The following is a 7292-nucleotide window of genomic DNA, read 5'->3' as shown; positions in this document are numbered from 1 at the left end:
CTTGACTGATCACAAGAACTTGACTTATCTCGAGTCTGCCAAACGGTTGAATCCTAGACAGGCTCGTTGGTCGCTGTTTTTCACCCGTTTTGACTTTGTGGTTTTGTACCTTCCGGGCTCTAAAAATGTGAAGGCGGATGCCCTGTCTAGGAGTTTTGTGCCCGATCCTCCGGGTTTGCCTGAGCCGGCGGGTATTCTCAAAGAGGGGGTAATTTTGTCTGCCATCTCCCCTGATTTGCGGCGGGTGCTGCAAAAATTTCAGGCTAATAGACCTGACCGTTGCCCAGCGGAGAAACTGTTTGTCCCTGATAGGTGGACGAATAAAGTTATCTCTGAGGTTCATTGTTCGGTGTTGGCTGGTCATCCTGGAATCTTTGGTACCAGAGATTTGGTGGCTAGATCCTTTTGGTGGCTGTCTCTGTCGCGGGATGTGCGTTCTTTTGTGCAGTCCTGTGGGATTTGTGCTCGGGCTATGCCCTGCTGTTCTCGTGCCAGTGGGTTGCTTTTGCCCTTGCCGGTTCCGAAGAGGCCTTGGACACATATCTCTATGGATTTTATTTCGGATCTCCCCGTCTCTCAAAGAATGTCGGTCATTTGGGTGGTTTGTGATCGCTTCTCTAAGATGGTCCATTTGGTGCCCTTGTCTAAATTGCCTTCCTCATCTGATTTGGTGCCATTGTTTTTCCAGCATGTGGTTCGTTTACATGGCATTCCAGAGAACATTGTTTCTGACAGAGGTTCCCAGTTTGTTTCGAGGTTTTGGCGAGCCTTTTGTGCTAGGATGGGCATTGATTTGTCTTTTTCCTCGGCTTTCCATCCTCAGACAAATGGCCAGACTGAACGAACCAATCAGACCTTGGAAACATATCTGAGATGTTTTGTTTCTGCTGATCAGGATGATTGGGTGTCCTTTTTGCCTTTGGCTGAGTTCGCCCTTAATAATCGGGCCAGCTCGGCTAATTTGGTTTCGCCGTTTTTCTGCAATTCTGGGTTCCACCCTCGTTTCTCTTCAGGGCAGGTTGAGTATTCGGACTGTCCTGGTGTGGATACTGTGGTGGATAGATTGCAGCAGATTTGGACTCATGTAGTGGACAATTTGACTTTGTCCCAGGAGAAGGCTCAACGTTTTGCTAACCGCAGGCGCTGTGTGGGTCCCCGACTTCGTGTTGGGGATTTGGTTTGGTTGTCATCTCGTTATATTCCTATGAAGGTTTCCTCTCCTAAGTTTAAGCCTCGTTTCATTGGTCCGTATAGGATTTCTGAGGTTCTTAATCCTGTGTCTTTTCATTTGACTCTTCCAGCTTCTTTTTCCATCCATAACGTGTTCCATAGGTCATTGTTGCGGAGATATGTGGCACCTGTGGTTCCATCTATTGATCCTGCTTTGCAAAAAAGAAAAAAAAAAAAAAAAAAAAAGAGCATGAACCGCACATCCCAAAATCATACGTTGATCTAAAGCCGCTAGGCAAAAATTAATATAACTGAATATGAGGTTTTCAGTTTAACATTCTGATCAGACTGTATGAAGCCCACTGCCCCGTCACGGCAAACCTCGTAGTGGGTCCTAACGCCCTAACGGAGCGGAGCCATCTATTGATCCTCCTGCTCCGGTTTTGGTTGAAGGGGAGTTGGTGTATATAGTGGAGAAGATTTTGGATTCTCGTGTTTCGAGACGGAGACTCCAGTATCTGGTTAAGTGGAAAGTTTATGGTCAGGAAGATAATTCCTGGGTCTTTGCCTCTGATGTCCATGCTGCCGATCTGGTTCGTGCCTTTCATGTGGCTCATCCTGGTCGGCCTGGGGGCTCTGGTGAGGGTTCGGTGACCCCTCCTCAAGGGGGGGTACTGTTGTGAATTCTGTGGCCAGGCTCCCTCCTGTGGTCGTGAGTGGTACTTCGGCTGGTTCTGTCTATGAGCTTCCTTTGGTGGATGAGAGTGGTACTGCGGCTTCTGAGTTTCCTTCCTCAGGTGATGAGGTTAAGTTGTTAGGTGCTGCTCTATTTAACTCCACCTAGTGCTTTGATCCTGGTCTCCAGTCAATGTTCCAGTATTGGTCTTGCTTTCTCCTGGATCGTTCCTGTGGCCTGTCTATCCTGCATAAGCTAAGTTTTGCTTGTGTTATTTTTGTTTGCTATTTTTTCTGTCCAGCTTGCTATATTGGTTTTTCTTGCTTGCTGGAAGCTCTGGGACGCAGAGGGAGCACCTCCGTACCGTTAGTCGGTGCGGAGGGTCTTTTTGCCCCCTCTGCGTGGTTGTTTGTAGGGTTTTGTGTTGACCGCAAAGCAATCTTTCCTATCTTCGGTCTGTTCAGTAAGTTGGGCCTCACTTTGCTAAATCTATTTCATCTCTGCGTTTGTATTTTCATCTCAACTCACAGTCATTATATGTGGGGGACTGCCTTTTCCTTTGGGGTATTTCTCTGAGGCAAGGTAGGCTTATTTTTCTTTCTTAGGGCTAGCTAGTTTCTCAGGCTGTGCTCGAGGCGCATAGGACTGGTCAGGAGCGCTCCACGGCTACCTTTAGTGTGGTTGGATAGGATTAGGGATTGTGGTCAGCAGAGTTCCCACGTCTCAGAGCTCGTCCTATGTTTTTGGTAATTGTCAGGTCACTTTGTGTGCTCTGAACTACAAGGTCCATTGTGGTTCTGAATCACCTGTTCATAACAGAGGTGTATCTAGGGTTTCTGGCACCCGGGGCAAGAATTCATTTTGGCGCCCCCCCAAGGACATATGCCCCCCATCAGCCCCATCATTGCCCTCTCCTCCACCATCCCCATCATTGCTCTCTCCCCGTCAGCCCCATCATTGCCCTCTCCTCTTCCACCATCCGCATCATTGCTCTCCCCGTCAGTCCCATCATTGCCCTCTCCTCCCCCCCACACACACACACAATTCACTTCTCTGCACATTCCCCTGCAGCGCAATACACACACACACCCAATACTGAGCCACACACACATTCACATACACACACACACACACACACACATTCTCACACACACACACATATTCACATACACACACATTCACCTACACACACATTCACATACACACATTCACACACACACATACACACACATTCACATACACACATTCACATACACATACATTCACACACACACACATACACACATACACACATACACACATTCACACATACACACATTCACACATTCACACATTCACACATTCACACATTCACACATTCACACATACACACATTCACACAAGTACAAGTACTTCTTCTCACCCACAAAGCTCTCCACAGTGCGACACCCCCTTACATCTCCTCCCTCATTTCTGTCTATCAGCCTAGCCGACCGCTGCGCTCTGCAAATGACTTTCGACTAACCTCTGCACTAATCCGTACCTCCCACTCCCGACTCCATGACTTCTCCCGTGCTGCGCCAATCCTCTGGAATGCTCTACCCCAAGATATTAGGACCATCCACAACTTGCATAGTTTTAGGCGCTCGCTCAAAACTCATTTGTTCAGAGCGGCCTATCACGTTCCCTAATCAGTCATGTTATGTTTGTGTGTGTGTGTAGCCCATTCACTATCTCCATCTACCCCCTACCCCCTGAAGATGGCTGGACCATCATTGTAAATACATCATTGTAAATACACACCTGTACTTTGTATCTCCCCCCACCTCATTATAGATTGTAAGCTCTCACGAGCAGGGTCGTCTTATTTTGCTTTATTACTGTATTGTTAACATTGTTACCTATGACTGTTGTGTTTGAAACTGTTAAACTGCGGAATATGTTGGCGCTATATAAATAAAGATTATTATTATTATTATTATTCACACACATACACACATTCACACTCAAATACACACATTCACATACACACACACACACACATTCATACACACATTCACACACACACATTCACACACATACTCACATTCACACACACACACACACATTCACACACACACATTCACATACACACACACACATTCACATACACACACATTCACATACACATACACATACATTCACATACACACATTCACACACCCCTCTCACCTCTCCTCGCGCTCTGCTGCAGCATCTCATCGCCTTCCTCTGACACAGCCGGCCGCTGAATGATGACGTCATCCAGCGGCACGTCTGTGTGAGAGGAAGCAAGAGGAAGCAGGAAGACAGATCGCTGGGCAGCGGAGCTGCAGGGATTTCTCCCTGCCTGCCGCAGCCACTCTGCAGGGGCTCCCCTCCAGGTACCTCTGCACACGTTGGGAGCTGGCGCTCTGCAGCTTCTCTGTGCCGGCTGTCAGCTTGACAGTCAGCACAGAGAACAGCTGACTCCCAGACCGGGAGCGGCAGAATGCAGCCGCCGGGGGAGACACTGCGGACCGCTGAATCAGGCGGCCTGACTGTGCCCCTCTGCCGGCGGCGCCCGGGGCACATGCCCCGGCTGCCCCCCCAGACACGCCACTGCCCTGGTGGACTGGAGTGTGAAGTGTGCTGTGTGTTTTGTGATACCTGGCAGGGTGAACTTCTTTGGTGCCATCAGACGTAACATCACTCCCCCTGGTGGAAGAACGACATTACTGCAACGACCACGACTCTGGGGCGCTGCATCAGCACTGCAGGAGGCAGAGGGGAAGGCACTCACTGAGGCATGTAGAGCTGCTGCAGATAAAGTGAGCAAGTTTTCTAGATCTATCATATGTTTACTATTGGATAAACCTTATTTGCGCTTTTGCTTCCTAGTCCCCCCTAATAATGACCTCTAAGGTGGATCTCTCCGGGTGGTAAGAGTTAATTAAAATTTTATTATGGCTGGTACAGAAGCTTCAGGCATAAGCAACACTATGTGTTTAGGGTACCGTCACACTAAGCGACACTGCAGCGATACCGACAACGATGTCGATCGCTGCAGCGTCGCTGTTTGGTCGCTGGAGAGCTGTCACACAGACAGCTCTCCAGCGACCAACGATCCCGAGGTCCCCAGTAACCAGGGTAAACATCGGGTTACTAAGCGCAGGGCCGCGCTTAGTAACCCGATGTTTACCCTGGTTACCAGCGTAAACGTTAAAAAAACAAACACTACATACTTACCTTCAGCTGTCTGTCCTCCGGCACTCTGCTTTCCTCTGCACTGTCAGCGCCGGTCAGCCGGAAAGCAAAGCGGTGACGTCACCGCTCTGCTTTCCGGCTGGCCGGCGCTGACCCAGGATGCAGGAGGAGTGCAGAGAAGCAGAGCGTCGGGGACAGACAGCTGAAGGTAAGTATGTAGTGTTTGTTTTTTTAACGTTTACGCTGGTAACCAGGGTAAACATCGGGTTACTAAGCGCGGCCCTGCGCTTAGTAACCCGATGTTTACCCTGGTTACCAGTGAAGACATCGCTGGATCGGCGTCACACACGCCGATTCAGCGATGTCAGCGGGAAGTCCAGCGACGAAATAAAGTTCTGGACTTTCCCCAGCGACCAATAATCTCCCAGCAGGGGCCTGATCGTTGGTCGCTGTCACACATAACGATTTCCTTAACGATATCGTTGCTACGTCACAAAAAGCAACGATATCGTTAACGATATTGTTATGTGTGACAGTACCTTTACTGGTTAAATTTGATTTCAAGAAAAGAATTGAACTGGAAACTTTTCTCTTTCAATTCCTTTTATTTTCCTACAAAACAATGCTGGTCAAGAGCTTTATAAAGTTTATTTTGAGACAAGTGGACATTGCCTAAATGCTTTCCAGAAGTGCAAAGATCTGAGATTTCCCACAGGTGAAGACTTGCAGCGTTTTCCCTCTTTTCACTATGGATTTAAATCCACTGATGATCCGTCTCTACGACCCTCGCATAGAGCTGGCACCTATAATGTCCTTCCAAAAAATGTACTGCAGTACGGTCAGAGGAGGGATAAAATTGAGGAACAGGTTTAATATTCCCACCTGGAAAATTCTTTTCTGGGTTCATTACAAGCAAGATCTGGATAGAATCGGAGGAATATTTCACCCTCCAGCCACATTTTCGGTGAGAGGTAATCGTGGCATTTTGGTCTACCCTGGGCAACCAGAGTATTGTTCATCATGCTTTCAGTTCATTCACACCCGGAACGCCTGCCCTCGAGGTATATGGTGCCTCAACTGCATGATGCCAGAGGACAGGCATTGATGCAGCTGAATCTGGATGAGGCACAATATTTTGGGACCTCTCGGGTGAGGCAGATGCAAAGTCTACCTTAAACAAAGATGACCGCAATCAGAGATCTCAATCTGAGGATCAACTGCTAATTTCTCACACAAATTATCAGACAAGAGATGTTCTGATCTCCACCATACCTGGGTTGAGTCATCTAAACACCTTGTGACCTCTCTGCCTGTATCTATGGGCCACAGCTTCTCGAGGACAGCACAGAAAGACCATCACCTCTAATGGGCTGGTGACTATGAGCACCCCTTTCGTTCCTAAACCTGGTGGCTCTGAAACTACTGGGGATACGCCTGCACAATATGCATATGATTTGGCACCAGAGGCAAATTTGGAGAGATGGGAGACCATCCACAAGATATCTAAAAGATTTAAAACAGACCCAGCTAATTGTGATGACGACATGGGATCTTTGCTATGTGCACAAATTTTTGATCCAACGCCCCTTCCCACCTTCTCCCAATTGAATCAAAAGTCTCTGCCAACACTTGAAAGCTGACAGTGGGGTACATCACCCTTTCTTGATATGGACGCTGTGACACAATTTGCAGACGCACTAGAAATGTCTAAAATCTAAATTTTCTCAAATACCGTCTGAATATTTTCTTTGCATGGACTTTGTTGATTGCTATGTTTCACCATATCCATTTTAGAATTCATATTTTCAGTATTTTCCACAAATATTTTGGGTTTTCAAGGACACTGCAAGATGAACTGCCAACTTAAAAGGATCTTGCAGAGAAACCAGAGGGATAATTTGTGCCTCCAATAATGTGGATTTTCAAGGGAACCCAGAGGTACTCTTAAGTGGGCTTATGGAGAGGCCATATGGTTCTTTTGATGGGATTGGGATCCGATTTTTAACTCAAAACTGTAATTTATATTCTTAACCAGTTATATCACAATATTATCACAATGTGAAGATCTGTATTTTAATTGTCGATTTTTTACCAGGTAAGAATAAGCGTAAAGTTGCATCTCCCAATTAAAAAAAAAAAGAAAAAAAACTCTTAATTTCTTTATTTGGGATACTAGATGAGGTAGAGTGGTCATTGTACTAGAATTTTTCATACAGAAACTATTTCTAACTTGAAAAACTACAGCTTTAGAATGGAAGGGTTA

The sequence above is a fragment of the Ranitomeya imitator genome, chromosome 3 (assembly GCF_032444005.1).
Source record: "Ranitomeya imitator isolate aRanImi1 chromosome 3, aRanImi1.pri, whole genome shotgun sequence".
NCBI lineage: Eukaryota > Metazoa > Chordata > Amphibia > Anura > Dendrobatidae > Ranitomeya > Ranitomeya imitator.
The sequence above is the reverse complement of the archived record's forward strand: the minus strand, read 5'-3'. Positions refer to the sequence as shown.